This window comes from Apium graveolens, chromosome 9, assembly GCF_009905375.1.
Source record: "Apium graveolens cultivar Ventura chromosome 9, ASM990537v1, whole genome shotgun sequence".
NCBI classification, from domain to species: domain Eukaryota; kingdom Viridiplantae; phylum Streptophyta; class Magnoliopsida; order Apiales; family Apiaceae; genus Apium; species Apium graveolens.
Genome location: NC_133655.1, coordinates 180,673,962 through 180,692,607, shown reverse-complemented (window position 1 = coordinate 180,692,607; position 18,646 = coordinate 180,673,962). Strand labels below are relative to the sequence as shown.

The 18,646-nt window shown below is 37.0% G+C and overlaps 1 non-coding gene across 1 annotated transcript; it reads left to right on the top strand.

Moving 5' to 3' along the window:
- Window positions 1-17,489: 17,489 nt before the first annotated feature.
- LOC141688310 (small nucleolar RNA R71) lies at window positions 17,490-17,596 on the top strand. Its single transcript, XR_012561760.1, has one exon. It is a non-coding gene; the product is annotated as a small nucleolar RNA R71 (small nucleolar RNA).
- The last annotated feature ends 1,050 nt before the right edge of the window (window positions 17,597-18,646 follow it).

Genomic DNA, 18,646 nt, shown 5'->3' with positions numbered 1-18,646 from the left:
AGAATCTGTAATCCATACACCTGCAGAATCAAAGGTTTAATTTCTAAAAATTTATTTATTTTCGAATTATTTTTATGAAAAATATGAATTTTTGTTCGGATGATTGTTTGTATGATTTGATGATTGCATGTTGTAGAGCTTGTTTTCCTGATGATTTTGGTATATTATACGTCTGATTTGGAGTTCAATAACATGTTCAAATTTGAGTTTGATTTTCGAATTTTAAAATTAGGGTTTATAACCCGTATGAATGTTTTCAATTGAAATTTGGGGGTTTTTGATTCAGGGGTTATTAGCTGTTAATTTATAGTGGGTTATGTTCCTTATGAAATTTGCAATCGATTGATATATAGCTCGTTAACAGAGGATGCTTGAATCAAAGGGAGTTGTGTTTTAAAGATTTACGATGTTCGCCGGAAACCAGCGATGTTCTTGGCCAATTTTCGGCCAGAACAGGGATGATTAGAATGTTTTGATTGCATGAACAAGTTCATGGTGTTGTGTAGTGTTGATCTGGAGGTGTTGGTGGGGTGAGGACGCCGGGATCGTCTTCTCCGGCCACCCCCGATTTTTCGGCGACTGGAACTGCAAAATTGCAGTTTAGTCCCTGTAGTTTTGAAGATGGTGAAGTTTAGTCCCTGTAGTTTGCAAAGTTTTCAAAAATAGGATTCCTGTTTATAAATTGTTTAAAAATCATATTTCCTATTTATTTTTATTATAAAAATTCATTTTTAATTTCTGAAAATTCTAAAAAATTAGTATTTTAATTCCAAAAATTAATTTTTGATTCAAAAATAAATCTGAATTAATTAGTTAATTAATTTCAGTTAATTTTTAATTGATTAATTGGTCAATTAATTTGAAAATTAATTGATTCATTGATTTAATTAATTATTAATTGATTTTAATTAATTATTTAATTAGATTTAATTATTTAAAAATGATTTAAAAATTCCGAAAAATAGTTTCGAGCTTTAAAATATTATTCTAAATTATTTCCAAGGCTTGATAATTATTATAAAATTGTTTCGGAGCCAGAATTGGCTAGCCGAACCCTGTTTATTAACCCGAAATTGATCCAACGACCCGTTTTAATTTCGAAAAATATTTTAAAAATCATTTTAAATACCCGAAAGCCTATTTATAACCCGAGACTTCTTTATAAATGATTTGTCATTGATTATATGATGTATTATGTGTTATATGTGACTTGTTGATTGACTATCGGTCTATACATTCTGTGTTTACTTGATTATTGCATAACTTTCAATCCGTTAATCAGATTTGGGTAAAATGAAGGGTAGATAGAAGTATGTGTTGAATAAAATCCTCTGAGTTGATGATTGATAGATGCTTATAATATGTGAGAAGAAGAGGCAAGACGTAGGAAAGGGAAACAGGTAGTTGAAGAGTAAAATGATTGTGATTGGAAGCGAGTGCAGGATAGTAAGCTAATACTAGGCAAGTGTTCTGAACTTTCTCGAGATATTGTAGTACTTGATAGTCTTGTTAACATTGCAAGTGCTTTGAAGCACAGAAACCTAAACCCTGATTTCAGTTATTGTTCTTGAGCCATGAACCATATTCTTTCTAAGCCATTGATTATTGTATACCCAAACACGAACCACAAATCTACGATACTACTCCACAAATATATACAAACTAAATACCAAACACTGAACTGAATTATTTTATACTCAACCCATGGTATCTTATGCTTTGAAAGACCAAATTCTTGAAACCCTGAAACATTGATTCCTTTGTTATCCAATTCTTTCATTACCCAACATCCAAGCCTTGGAAGTACCTTGTTGATCCACACAAGGGTTGAAACCCTTTCATTGTTAAACACTCACTATTGTTAATGATTCTGATTATTGTTTATTATTGTTTAATTTTGTTATTATGTTAGAATTGGATTGTTTTTATAAAATTGTGGACCAGATTCGTGGTCAGACCATATAATGGTCAAGTTAGGCCAATGTGTGCCTTGGATCCAGTAGTTAGAGCAATGTTGTGTGCTTTGCTCGGGGTTAGTGCGTGACTGATCAGCAGCCTAACCTTGGTTTTAAAATAAAAGTATAGTATCCAATTCTAAATCATAATCCATTGTTCACGTGATATCATAACCATATTCACTTGATGATCATTATTCTCAGTTTTGTCATTGTGACTTGCTGAGCTAGTTAGCTCATTTGTGCGATTTTGTTTATACTCTTTCTAGTTAAAAAGGAACCAGTTGGTAGCAAGGATCCCCAGTCCAGTGCGAGAGCTAGGGATTAAGGCTGTTGAAGCTAAGCTAGTAGGCTTCTTTTAGAATAATGTAAATTTGTAAAAGTTTGTAATATGTCTAATACTCAGTTTGAGTTTGAATGGTTGGGATTTAATCGGTATGTAATATATTAGTGTGTTTGGCTTGTGTGCATACTTTAACCTGTTGCGATCTGTGGTAGTTGGTAAGTAGGGTCACTGCATATTATTATTATTATCTTTATTATTGTTATAAGCAGATTGTAAACAGTGTGTATGTGGACCCCAAACTTCTGACCCGGGTTTGGAGGGCGCCACATTAGTGACTTAAAGGTCCTGAAAAAATTTCTCACCGCATTGTTTCCTCAGGGTGGTAGTTGGGGATAATAGTCTAAGTTCTGTCTAGAAAGGTCCATAAATTGTCGTATAGGATTACCGTCTCGGGTCTCCTTTCTTTACTCGACTTCTGTTTCCTTAGTCTGAACGTTCCCTCCTCCTCCCCATAATCGGGGTCATCCTACATGTTTTAAATCCTCATTTTTCACTTCATTATGTTATAGGTTCCTTCTATCTTGATGGCGACCTCCCTGACTATCACGTTCAGGGTTTGCTCTAAATCTTATTCCTCAAACTAGCTTTCATCTAAGATCTCATCTTTAAGTTTTTGAACATTTGGAACCCAAATTCTGTAGGAATACCTCATTATTCCCTTATCATCTTTCTCGGTATTAATCTCTTATCTATTTGTTGGCTCTCTGCCTTCATTCATCACTTTTTCTGGCACAATATGTTCTTTTCGAATAATTCGGGCTATATTGTAATCTCAAACAGCTTTTCGGTACCGGCTCCGGTTACCTTCACTTCTATTTCCATTTTCTCAAAATCTCTTATAAACTCTCCCAAAGACATTATCATCGAGTCTCTCTTTTATACTAAGGGCATTAGCCACCATTTTGGTTTTCCCTGGATGATAAAGAATCTCATAATCATAATCCTTGATTAGCTCTAACCACCTCCTCTGGCGCATGTTGAGCTCTTTCTGCCTGAAAATACACTAGAGCACTTATGGCTTGTGTAAATCTTGCACTTCTCTCCATACAAGTAGTGCCTCCAATCTTTACGGAAAAACTATTGCCACGAGCCCAAGCTCATGGGTGGGGATATCAAATTTTATATTCCCTTAATTATCTTGACGTGTACGCGATTACCTTGTTATGATGTATAAGAAGCACCCTAATTCCTTATGCGAAGCGTCACTACACATCACAAAATCTCTTTTTCCATCCGGCAACGCCATCATAGGGGCCGTCACCAATCTTTGCTTCAGTTCTTGAAAGTTGTTCTCATATTTCTCTGTCCATTCGAACTTCTGAGTCTTACGAGTAAGCCGTGTTAAAGGGGCTACTATCTTTACAAACTTGAACGAACCTCCGGTAGTGACCGGCCAATCCAACCTCTGGTAGTCGCCCTGACCATGGTCATCAATTCCTCAGTGGTCCTTTATTCATACTTGTCAGGATCCTCCCCGGAATCCTTCCCAGCAATAATCCCTTCTAGGACAACATCTTTAACCGCTACATCCTCAATATGAACATCATCCGGTCCCGTGTTAGGACGCTCTATCGAATCCACAATCTGATCTCTAATAATTAATAAAACATCATCGCGTTGTTGCTCCTCAACCTCAGGGTTCGGAGTCCCGCTACCATATACGATAATAAACTACGCTTTTATCACGATATTTATAAGGGTTCCCATAAGGGTTTTAACTGTCAGTACTACGTTAGGTAGTCCGACTATAAACTTGGCAAGAGTTCTTATTTATCTTAGTGAACTTATTATTTTAACGTCACTTCATCTCTGAGGTTTATAACGCTTGGCTCTGATACCATTTCTGTAACACCCCCAAATCCGGGGTCGGGGATTCGGGTTGTCACGAGTTCCATTTCCCTTAATAATACTTAACCTTAACAATTAACCAACTGTTGCGTACTGTGACCCAACAATATACACACACACACACCCCACAAGTTATAGTCTCAGAGATGAAAACCAAAAATAACATAAGTCATTTTATTCCACAATTATAAACCATTTCACCTCAAAAGGGTTTCTGAATAATTTACATATTCTTTGCCATTATTACAATTCATAATATACATAAGTCTGGTTCATCAATAGTTGAAAGCCTAGCCTATTGGTAGTTCCTACCTCAGCTACGGCGGCATCAACGCCTACAGGTAACTGCGGAACGTTTCCTATCCGCTCGCGAATTGGGAGCTTGATCCAGTTCATCTTGTCTATCTGTTGTTGTGTGATGAAAGAAGAAAGCAAGGGTGAGCAACAAGCCCACCAAAATAATATGTATAATATTTAACAATATATGAGCATTCTCATAGTACTCATGAAAGTCTTGGTCAAAAGAAATGAATCAAGTTTGATATCTTAATGCGACCAAATCGCAAAATATTCAGTATATATGTACATATACTTTTCAAAATCTTGGAAGTCCTCTTCCATGCATAATAAACACAGAGTTCCAGTTTATAACTGTATAAAAATATCGTTGCAAGGTGATCTCATATATCTAACCTTGTCTCAACCTTTTTGTCAAAATCTTTGTCATGCATAAGATAATCATTAACCAGATATAAGTTGAAAAGATGAAGTTACAAGATACTCCAGTATACTTATATCTTTTTTGAATACTACTTGAACTACCACCGTTCAAGGTATAATCAGTTTCTAAAGTTCATCACACAGATGAGACTACAAGAAAAGACTTGGATAGACTCAATCTTTGAATATCATTATAAATAATTAAGTTACGAAATACTTCATTAAGTCTTGATATATATATATACACCTATATATATATATATTTCATACACTCCTTGAAAACCTTTGTTATGAAAATTATAAACAGAGTTGCAATATCCAATGAATTTGGAAAGGAGAAAACCTTGGCATAAACCTGATATCTTGCTGATCAGGCAAAGATACCAATAAGTAACCTTTTCTACTAGTAGATGGACGAATTCCCCATTGGTCATCACCCTGGCCGCAATAGGACCTTATGCTGGACTGCCACTCAGCCACTTACGCATTTGATGGACTCCCACTGAGCCTCTTACACTTTCATGGACGCCCACTGAGCCCATGTTGCTTCTGCCGGCTCAATAGATGGACTTACTTCCCGAATGTTGGGTAAGTAATCAATTCATTTACCAAAACAGCAACCTTGTTGCGAATATAAAATACACCACAGAGCCGGATCCCTCAGGTTTTGAGCGAATATTTAAATCCCCTTTGAAAGGAAGATCTTAAATATAAAAATGAGTTTTGGGATCCGCCCTAACTTTTAAAATCATTTTGAAGACTCGCAAATATTTTTAAGAATATTTGGAGTAATGCTGATTTAATGAAATAAATCAGTCCCGATATTTTAGAAAATATCTGAATATTATTATTTAAATAATATTCCCATAAGGATGATCTTTATAAAAATAATTGAAGTAGAAGTTTTAAAATTCATACTTGAAATGAATAATAAATAACCAAAGATATACTTATACGAAAGTACGATCTTTATTTGAATAATCGAAAATGAGTTTGATTATCGTAACACTATTTTTTTTAATAAAATAAAGAATATTATTTAATAAATAAGCGGAGTCATAAGTCCTCGAACGGAGTCATAAGTCCTCGAATGAATATTCAAAATAATATTCATTAAATAGAATAAACAGAGTCATAAGTCCTCGAATGAATATTCAAAATAATATTCAATAAATAGAATAATCGGATTCATAAGTCCTCGAATGAATATTCAAAATAATATTCATTAATAAAAATAAAGTTATCGAATAAACCTTATTCGATTAATAGTTTTGAAAACTTTATCTATATATATATATAAATACATATATAATATACTCGGGAACATCGACTCCCGGTTTTAGAAAATATTCGCCTTTAGGTCCCCTATACTAAGAGTATACGCAACTACTGCTTATCTCTAGCATAGGTATTATGCAATTATAAGAAATTGAATCAACAATTACATATCAAGATTACGAAACAGACATGCATATAAACCATATCAGCATGCTCCAATATATCGCAAGATTTGCTAATTAACCAATATGCATCTATCACAAGATAATGCATATACATATATACATCACAACAACAGTATAACGGGTAGAAAACTTGCCGGAGTGTTCCCAGATAGACTTAAGCTTAGAGTGGGTCCGATAACCTATGAACAACAACATAAGTCGGAATTAAACCCAGGTCGCTTAAGAAACTAGGCTTTAACCAATTAGACTCTAACGTTCGCTTATGGTCACTTAATGATTCACTTAAGTTGCTCGAGTACCCTCGGCTCCACCATTTTTAATAAATTAACCATTAAGAATTTTAAGGCGATTCTTTCGCGAATACCCTACCAACTGCCTAATCCACTTTACATAAATGTTTCATACTCCAATTAGTCATTTAAGGGCCTTAACCAAGGTTTCAAAGTAAGGCGAGGGGTAATGGTTCAGTCGCGAAACGCCGTTACTTAAAACGACCGTTTCTCCTAAACCGTACATCGGATTCAAGCGTACCACATATCAAAATGAAGCTCGTAACATGAACTATATATTCATGGCAATGGTCAAAACCTAACAGTGAGTTCACGGGTCCTGATGTTAAGAACAAAAGCAGTCTAAGGTAAATCGGGCATTACGACGGCTATGTTTACGCGATTACCAAATTTGTACAAGTCCAAATCAATCAACAATCAACCCACAATCATTGTTACAACCAAACTTCATCCATATACTACTACAACAGCCCCAACATCTTAAGGTTTCCACTTTATAGTACTTCTCAATCCTGAACTAAAAGCTTACTTAAGTTCATTAACTAATTACCAAGATTTGCCATTCCAAAAACATCACAAAACCAACCAATCTCTAAATACACAATAACCATGCCTCCCATGAACCATAACAAACAAAACCAAACCTAATACTCAAAGTAAAGTTAGGGTTTGGAGGGGTTATACCTTCCTTGGAGTGATTAGAGTAGCTAGGAATCCTTAAGAAGCCTTGATCTAACCTCCTACAAGCTTGATCTTTCAAAGAAATCAAGAACACAAAAATTAAATTCAAGAAAGTACTATTCACCATCTTCTTGAATGATTTATAGGAAATGCTAGGAAAGGATTTTGAAGCTAAGATTCCTAGGAAGTATGTAACTTAACTAGGAGAAGCTAGGATAATTACCTTGTAAATTAGCAAGTGGAGGAGCTTGGACTTCCCATTTCTTAAGAAAGAAGCCGAGAGCTTCTTGAAGAAAATGGGAGTCAAATTGTGTTTTTGTGATTTGTTTTGCCTTGCCTTGGTTGGTTGCTTTTGTTTTGATTAATTACTTTTTAACCATGGTGAAATTGTGTGGTTTATAATCAACCAACACTTCCTTCTCTTTTGGTCATGCTTATGTCATCTTCATATATCATCCTCCCACACTTGTCCTCTTCTTGTTGGTGTGATGACATCATCATCATTAACCTCTTTGATTAACTCCTAATTACTTGGCTAATGACCACTGATCTGTTATACGGTTCGCTTAACTTTCGTTCTTGCTTATCGTTTGAGGGATCATACCCGGGATCTTATTACTTGGATTCCCTTAACCTTTCTCAATTCATTATATTCCTTTTATGATCCTCTCTTATAATCCTTGAATTTAAATCATTTTTATCCTGTTACCTTATACTCAATTCTTTCGGTATCCGATGGATTTTCAGGAAAAATCAAAGTGTTCGAATTTGGATTCTGACGATCTTTACATACACTTATATACCACATAGGGTACTAATAATATCTCAGAAGATCAATAAAAGAACCCCTACATAGTGTGGTATGAAAAGTTTTCTTATTCAGCATAATCATCAAAATCACTATTCATAAGGGTTTCAAAAATTCCAAAAATTGGGGTTATTACACTGTTGCTGGATTTGTAGTTGCTGTTGTTGGATTTGCTGTTGTTGTTGTATGAGCTGTTGTTGCTGTTGTTGTTGTTGTTGCAATTGTTGCTGTTGCTGCTGGAATTGTTGTTGCTGTTGGGCCAGCTGTACAGACTGCTGACGCAACAAGTTCATCATGTCACTCACGGAAGGATCCCCAGCAGATCCGTTATTGGGCTGAGAATTTCTCTCTGGTGGCATCTCTTGAAACATAACAGTCATGTATAAAAAAATGAGTTGCTCCAACAGTTGATATTTATGCATCAGGAGAGCGTTGCCACTAAGACAATATTCTCATCCCCATTCTAATTAGATCCGTCCTGAGTGAATGATTATAATCTAAAAATGCCAGCAACAGAAACAACAATAATAATAACAACAATAATAGCAATGCACAATATATAAAAACTGAACAATAAGATAAAGCAGCTGAAATACAATAACCAACATAATTCAACCAGTACAACTGAAAATCCAACTGAAAAAACCATCCGAATACATACCAAAATTGGTTGTCATAACAGCCTCGCCTACTACAAACTATCACAACATAATGTACATATATAAAGTAAAGAACTACAGAACTCCTAAAAGTCACTCTGAGCTATGCATCTCTCTGCTGCGACTCTGTCTAGCCACTACCACTGCCACCAATGGAACCTAGCTCAAACACTAGCCAGTTCACTAGGTCCTGATACTGCACCGCCCTGAACTCTGAACTAATGAAACGGTCAACAGATCTAGCCCTCTCTACAGCCATCTGGGTCAATACTTCAAACTCTTTATTCAACATCTAACACACTCTAACTTTATTCAGCAACTCCTCAGACCTCATGGCCTGATACAAACTACCTCAAAGGAGTCGGGTCCAGTAGGGGCGGAAACATAGGTCGGTCTGACTGATCTTCTAGGCATCTGCGAGATATACATAACAGTTTGCAAGGGTGATCATAATCGCTCAGCAGTACCAAAATATGAATAACAGAATAAAACAGTAATGTAACAATGATAGGAACAGAACTATAATCATGATATCAACATTATGCAACAAAAATCAGAGAAAGCTGGATATCATTAACTAGCATGCTTCATCAAAACAACGTAGTAGTGTGCTGTAAAAATACCAGAGTCCAATTTTAGCATGCTAGTCACACTTATAAAATTACTGTATCAACCATTCATACCCTTACGGGAATCATAAAACCCAATCAGATACGTAATGGATATGTGAAGACAGCTGATCAGGCTATCAACACCAGACGGCTCCAACTGCCATCTTATTTATGGATCCAACTACCATCTCATTTACCTGTTCCGGAACTCAGAGACTAGCTAGGTCTCTGACCTGCTGGACTAATCGGTTATACAGTGCGCGCAACCGAATTAGCCTCTTACGCCACCTCAATAGGCCTACTCTGGCCCCAACATATCCCATATCTGAACGTTTTATCCAGTTTTCAAAAATCACTTTTACCTATCTCTTTTTCAAAATCAATTCTGTCACAGCACACTATTCAAATCCTCTTTTCATTTAAATCACATTTAGAGATAGGTATTTTCAGAAGTTACTTTTCCCCAAAACATAATTTTAAACAACATTTCAAATACGGGGGATACGTAACTTAAAACGTTTCTGTTCCATTACGAAAGTAAAATCTTTAGCTATTCATATGCACTGAACCATAAAAAATGGTCAGGGGTACTTGCCTTGCAATGCTTTACAAAACCCTAAGTAGCTTTCACGTTGATTTTAATCCTTGGAAAACTCGCTCGGAATCTACAAATACAGAATACCCTAATCAGTTACACCGACATGCTTGATATCCTCAAATTCTAACAACTCAATCCGATAACCCGACTTGTATTATTATTATACACATAAACCCGTAATCACATAGTCACGTAGTCGGAATATTGTTAGGGGTAACACGTAGAATATAATTATGTACATTTACAATATATTTTTAGGAAATTTTGGCAGCATCTTATTTGTTTATAAAACTACCCGTCGATTACGATCGACGTCAATAATCAAAACAATCCCCAATATTACTTCACCATTTATACAAAGTACATCCCAACACCAATCAAAATTAATTATTTAAGTCCGAAAAATATTTTACATAATCATTTTATTTATTTATAAAATTTAGGACTCAGAACATCGTCATCACCGTCCACCGTCCGCTCGTAACGAGTCATCGCGGTACGGCGGCAAAATTTATTGGTGCCCGAAATATTCGGGTATCCAAATAAATTGCACTGATTTATTAATTAGTATTTTCCCACGCGAATTAATAATATCACGAATTTTACTCAATAATTCCTGCAGAAAAAGAATAAGAATTAAAATTGTAACAACCAAGTCCAACTGCACGCACAGGCTCAAGCAAGAGCCCAAAACCAAAATCCAACAGCAAGGCCCAACAGGGAAATCAGCACAAGCCCAAAGAACCAGCCCACAATAACATCACAGAAGACAGGGGAGCAAGCACGCGGCCACGCGCCGCCCCAGCCACACCACCAACACAACACAACACACACGCACGCACACATCACACTCACACACACCAATTACACACACACACACATATATATACAACAGTATATATATAAAGACATAATCCAACAAGACTGATCGGAACCACCAAGCTCACCGGAAAATCGCGGCGGTGGCGAGACCAAAGCAACCGGAATGGGAACGGAGGAAAACATGGAAGAACAGCCGGAACACACGAGGAAAAACAGAGGAGGGATACGGGGAATAGAGAGGGGAGAGATACAGAGAGAGATAAGAGATTAGACCGAGAGAGAGAGACTAAAATGGGAACAAAAGAGAAACAAACTGCAGCCAACACGTGTCCTGTAAAAAGGATACGTGTTAACTTCTTATTATAAGTTGTTAACACGTATCCCGAAATACCCGGGGACCTGAATTTTTATCCCGAGTTTGAAATTAGCGAACCGAGACATCCTTAAAACAATTTCGAAAAATCACGATAATAGTCTAAAAATATTTTAGATATCCTGAAGTTAATAAAAATATAAGTATTGAAATTTTAAAAACGCTTTTGAGGTGCGCTTTATACCCGCTTTTTAATAAATAACGAGATGACACGCGGGTGAAACGATTCCCGAAAATTTTCAAAATAATTTTAAAATTCTCCGAATAATACAAACTTAATAAAATATAAGTTTCATGATTTTTAAAGAATTCCTGAATTAAATATGGATTTTACAGATAAACACACTCAGAAAATCATTTAAGGGTAAATAATTAATAAAATATTGATTTCTCAATTTTATAAAGTCCTAAAAGTAATTATTGAAATTATAAAATTAGAAAACCAATTTTAAAGACAATCCAAATATTTATGGAATTAAAACTTCAACAAAATCACTTTTATAAGCAAAAAAATAAAATCATATATCTCATTAATAAATCACACAATTCAATCTCATATAACAACAATCATAAATAATTAAATAACAATCCATAACTGCTGCCAAAACCAATACACACATTTTATTTATTTACTTAAACCTTTATTGCACTTCCAAATATTAGAAATAAAATAAAAATACACGAGTTGTTATATGACTCATATGCTCCTACAGAATCTACACAAAGTTGTTTGCAGAAATGTGCTACAAAACTTATTTGTTACATAAGCTACTCACCCGGTGGATGTCAAATACTCATCCGTCGGGACTATATTACATCATTCATTAGGACTATATTTAATCATCCGTCGAGTGCTACAAAATACACTAAATTAAATCTACTAAGGTGTTTTTTTTAGTTTATCATCAAGTTCATAACATATTCCTAACAAATGCAGTTGAGCTCTCCTCCCCATTAGGGATGATCTGCTTCTTAAAAATAATTTCAACCTCAAGCTCGGGCTGGGAAGGAGGCACATAAGGTTCAGGAGAGGCCGTGGGGACATAGTTATAATTGCATTTCTTATACTGACTAGTAACATCTACCACCTCCTCGCTTTGAGTGGAGTCATAAGACCATTACGAGCCGTCTTCTTTACCCTCGAGCCCCAAGATGGGATATTATGCGGCTACAGGCTCCTTCCCTTTTTTGGTGTCATAATAAGCACTCCCTAGGTCGCTATCAGTGGACTCCGAGTTGACATGAATGGGTTGAGGTCATTGGATGTAGCTTGCCTAAGGTGGGCCACCCTCTCTTAAACCATTTCCCTTAAAATCTCCTCAGCTCGTTCTTTATCCAAAGGAGCGGGCTCACGGCTTATGAGTTCCTCCACCCCAAGGGAAGCTGGTATATTGGAGAGGTCCACGGGCCTGTTTCTCCAATCATAAATATTCCTCTCCCAGGTGTAGTCTTCAGGGTTAGGGTTGTTAGGGCGAAAACACGCGCTAATATTCACGCAAGTATACACGTTCGCAAGTAGTATAAGATATAAATCAGATTCGTTCCCACAGAGACTGGTTTAGGTTAAGTTCAATTTATGCACCTATGCAACAATGTATGGTTATCGCTCAATGCTAAGACAAATAACAAATTGGGTTTTTATTAAACTAAGAGATTATACTAAATAACATTAACTAAGAGAATTGAGGTTAAATTAATATATATGATAAACATGGGATCCTAACTTCATTAAATACTTCATTCAATAGCCTTATTGTTCTTAACCTTAGCATGTGATGGTGATGACACTAATCAGATAACACGAAACTGATAAACGCCAACTTTCATTGCACGAGTACCATTCTACCAGACATCCACAAAAGAGATAGAAGCTGAATAGGCACCAATTATATTGAGACCCTATATGTCTATAGAATTTGACAACATAACGGTTTAAGCACAAGTTATCTATCTTGATTACATAGGGCAAGTAAAACGGTTAGAGTTACCTACGAATCATGCATACAATACATGAACCTATGCTAGCATGGCAAGTTCTAAACCTCTATATTCACTGTCGCTTCAATAGAGATTAACACGCTATCTTATATGTTAGCTACGCACATAAGACGAATAAGCACAACCAATACTAGGATATCAATCAATCACCACATACCAATATATCAAAACAATTAATTATTGAAATCCATAAGTAAATCCGCTAGAATCCCATGACAATGATTAGCCCATAATCGAACTCATCGTCACCATGGGTTCCAATGAAAACATGGTATAAACAAGGTCTTAATAAACTAAATAATAATCAAAGTACGAATAAACGAGACCTAGGTTCAACAAGAACGAAAACGAGCATCCAAAGTTACAACTAATTCAAAGAATCACAAGTTGAAAACAAGATCTTCTTTTTCGGAGTTGTTCTGTGCTTCTAGGCCTTCTCCTTGGTATCCCAATCTTCCCGGATGATGAAAACCCTTTTTTTTAAGTATATATACGCCCCTTGTGGACCTGGACCCTTAAAATCGTCAAATTCTACTCAAAAAAGGCTTTTTCAGCGAAATCAGCGACCAGCCGCCTCCTGAGCGGCCGCTCAGCTCTCCTGAGCGGGCGCTCAGCTCTCTGAGCGGGCGCTCAGCTCTGCTGAGCGGGCGCTCAGCTACTGACTGAGAAAAATATTCTGATGAATCTTGTTTTGGCCAGAACTTGAGTTCTACTCGTCAGAATTAGGCGATTCAACTGCCCACGCGAAGCTATTGAGATTCTCTACAACTTGACAATGGCCTTGGATTCCAATTCTGATCACTTTTCATCATATTTCCTTTAAAAGCTCTTTTCTTCATTTAACTGATACCTGAAATGCAATAACACAAAAACACATCAAAATACCAACAACTTGAGTCCAAAACACCAATTTAAGCTTGTAATAAAGCATTCCAAGTGGATATAAAATCCACTTATCACACCCCCAAACTTGAATCGATGCTTGTCCTCAAGCATAAACAGACTCAAAACTACAAAACAAACCTAATGCATGAATGCAACTATGTGAATGCAACTAAATGATAATGCAATTGATCCCCTCAGAATAACCATAACCAAATGAATAAGCCAATGCCTCTAAAAATGCAATGACTTTAAACAGAGTTCAAATAAATCCCACAAACCAACTCACAAACCAGAAACGTGCGTGTGTGGATGCTTAACAGATATACTCTCGATACTAGATTAATAACCATAACTTATCTATCATCGAAACAATCAAAAGTTTATAAACAGAATAGACAATAAACGCATTTTGACTCACAACACCTCCTTTCTACTAGAATTATACAAGGATTCACACTATTATTGAACACATAACAAAGATGCTTATTTGATCGTGCAATGAATAAGGTCCCAAAAGACTTATACAATAATACCCATATAGCGAGCATTAGGTTAGTGGATCCCAGACTATAAAAGCCTTAGGTCACTAGGCACAAAGTCCCCTAAAACTTAATAACTCGAGTATTAAAGAGCTCACTCTTGATCACTTATGCATAAACACATACTTTTTTTCTTTTTCTTTTTTTCTCTTTTTTTCTTTTTTTTTTCTTTTTTTTCAACAATTTCTGAATGAGTGCGTTTCGCTCCATCTCATTCAACCCTAGACTACTCATAAAAATATGAGCCGGCTACTAGCCATTTGACGCCTAGCCTTACAACAACTAGCAATGAAATCCAAGTTTTTCTCCAGATAAAAAGAATCAGTGTTTTTACGTCACTACGAGAATATCACAAATTCTAAATATAACCAAGTGATTAAATCTCAACAACAAACAAGTATGATCATGATCTAGATCAAAAGCAACCCTATAAGACTTTGTGAAAATATTTGTTTTTGGCATGCAAATCAATTCATTAGGACTTAAACATCCCTCTATTCGTCATCACCACACTGAAATCAACATCAACTTATCAAATATCATAGTTCATCTTAAGGGATCATGCTAAATATGCATGCAAATGCAACTATATGAAATTACATAAAAACAAACAAATATGTCCTAAATGAACAATCATACAAAAATATGAATGAACTACAACTAAACATGCAACATGAATCTATATGAATCTATATGGACACACACTACTAATCCTTACATTATCACCCCCAAACTTAAAATTTTCAATGTCCTCATTGAAGGTAATAATAAGGATTTCAGGCATACCTAGTCGTCGGAAAGATCACCCTCTTCGGGTGGAGGATCAGGTGGCCAATCAACCTCGCCACCAGTGTCTCGAATAACAGTACCGAAAGCATGTGTCAAATCTGCAGCAAAATGACGGTGAATATCATGCATGGCCTCCATACGCCTAGTTACTCGCCTGTACTGCTCATCACCAACACCAGTCCTATCAACTACCTGTTGCACATGAGAAGAACCCTCTATAGGCACTGGAGGATCCGTTCGGCTACCCTCTACATCATCAAAGATATATCCCAACCCCTTGTCAGGGGGTGCACCTAAGAATGAATAACTCAAGTGATCTGGTAGTGGGTTGAGCTCAAGTGTGGGAGCATCTTCAATAGACGGCTCGAGACGCTCCTGAGAAATTTTCAGCTCTGCTAACCCAAGAGAACCGAATGGCACATCCAACTTCCTCTTCCACAGAGGTGCATTCAAAACCTGAATTTGCTCTACTTTAAAGCACTCCTCTTTAGCTGTGGGTAATTTTATTTCCTTGAACACATTGAAAGTGACCTTCTGATCATGAACCTTCATCGTAATCTCTCCTTTTTGCACATCGATCATAGTTCGGCCTGTAGCCAAAAATGGTCTTCCCAAGATAATGAGAATCTTCTTATCTTCCTCGAAATCAAGAATTACAAAGTCAGTAGGGAAGAAGAGTTTATCCACCTTGACCAAGACATCATCCACTATACCTCGTGGATAAGCGATGGAACGGTCAGCTAGTTGCAATGACATGTATGTTGGTTTCGGCTCAGGCAGACCAAGCTTCTTGAAGATAGATAAGGGCATCAGATTGATGCTAGCTCCTAAATCACATAAACACTTGTCGAACGACAAGTTTCCGATGATGCAAGGAATAGTGAAGCTTCCAGGATCTTTAAGCTTCGGAGGCAACTTCTGTTGCAGCACAGCACTGCATTCCTCCGTTAGAGCAATGGTCTCTAAGTCATCGAGCTTCACTTTCTGAGAGAGAATACCTTTCATAAACCTCGCATATCTAGGCATCTGTTCAAGAGCTTCAGCGAAAGGTATGTTGATATGAAGTTTCTTGAACACCTCCAGAAACTTCTCAAACTGCTTATCCGGATTTTTCTTCTGCAGCCTCTTTGGAAAAGGAGGTGGAGGATAGATCTATTTCTCCCCTGTATTACCCTCAGGAGGAGTGTATTCCACAGTAGTCTTCCTTGGTTCCACCTCTACTTCCTTCTGCACATCTTCTTCAGCCACAACTGCATTTTCTGAATCTTGAGATTTTTCAGGCTCTTCATCTTGCTGAATTTGGGGGCTTGCGACCTTTCCAGACCTTAAGGTGATGGCGTTCACATGTTCTTCAACTTCCCTCTTTCCTGGATTGGCTTCTGTATCACTAGGAAGCGTTCCTGGTGGTCGATTCAATAAGGCATTAGCAATTTGCCCTATTTGGTTCTCCAGAGTCTTGATAGAAACAGCTTGGCTTTGGCATATAAGAGCCTGGTTTTTGCATATAAGCCTCAACTCCTCTAATTCAGATTTTTCATTCGAAGATAGATCTGCATCATGAGTTTGTTGTTGAAGTTGGAGTTGTTGCTGAAAACCAAGAGAGTTGAACAGCTTATTTCCAAACGGCTGGAACGGCTGTTGCATCACATTCTGATTGTTGCTCCAGCTGAAGTTAGGATGATTTCAGTTGTCAGGATGATAAGTGTCTGGAACTGGTTGTTGCGATCTCTGAAAGTTGTTCATAAACTGAGCTGAGTCGCTAGATATAGCGCATTGCTCTGTCGCATGCGGACCTGCACACAGCTCACAAACACTAATTATCTGCTTAACACCATAGTTAGCCAGAGAATCGATCTTCATAGACAACGCCTTTAGTTGAGCAGTGATAGCCGTAGCTGTATCCACCTCAAGTACTCCTGCTACCTTGCCCTGTGGATATCTCTGGGTTGGATACTGATATTCATTAGCAGCCATCAGTTCAATTAGATCATAAGCTTCCTTATAGCTCTTTGCCCATAATGCTCCGCCTGATGCTGCATCGAGCATGGGTCTGGACTGTGCTCCCAACCCATTGTAAAAACAAGTGATGATCATCCAATCAGGAATTCCATGATGAGGACACTTCCTAAGCATCTCCTTGTAGCGCTCCCAAGCTTCACTTAGCGATTCTCCCGTTTGCTGCGCAAATTGAGTAATAGCGTTTCTGATTGCAGCTGTCTTTGCCATAGGGAAGAATTTAGTAGGGAATTTCTGAGCAAGATCCTCCCAAGTAGTAATCGAACCAGCTGGTAGAGAGTGTAACCAGCTCTTAGCCTTGTCCTTCAGAGAGAATGGGAACAGTCTCAGCTTCACAGCATCTTCAGAAACACCGTTGAACTTGAAGGTGTCGCATATTTCAATGAAATCCCTAATGTGTGTATTGGGATCTTCCGTTGGAGAACCCCCAAACTGGACTGAAGTCTGTACCCATTGAATTATGCCAGGCTTGATCTCAAAGGTATTAGCTGTGATAGCTGGCCGGACAATGCTAGATTGAATGTCATTGATCTTGGGTTGAGAAAAATCCATCAAGGCTTTCGTTCGCGCTGCTGGATCTCCCATTGTAATGAGTACCTGAAACACAAACAAATAAACCGTGAAAGTAAAAGAATCCGAGTCAGTGAACTTTAACGACCACTGATGACAAGCACATAAACTAAAAATTAACACCGAGTCCCCGGCAGCGGCGCCAAAAACTTGTTAGGGCGAAAACACGCGCTAATATTCACGCAAGTATACGCATTCGCAAGTAGTATAAGATATAAATCAGATTCGTTCCCACAGAGACTGGTTTAGGTTAAGTTCAATTTATGCACCTATGCAACAATGTATGGTTATCGCTCAATGCTAAGACAAATAACAAATTGGGTTTTTATTAAACTAAGAGATTATACTAAATAACATTAACTAAGAGAATTGAGGTTAAATTAATATATATGATAAACATGGGATCCTAACTTCATTAAATACTTCATTCAATAGCCTTATTGTTCTTAACCTTAGCATGTGATGGTGATGACACTAATCAGATAACACGAAACTGATAAACGCCAACTTTCATTGCACGAGTACCATTCTACCAGACATCGACAAAAGAGATAGAAGCTGAATAGGCACCAATTATATTGAGACCCTATATGTCTATAGAATTTGACAACATAACGGTTTAAGCACAAGTTATCTATCTTGATTACATAGGGCAAGTAAAACGGTTAGAGTTAC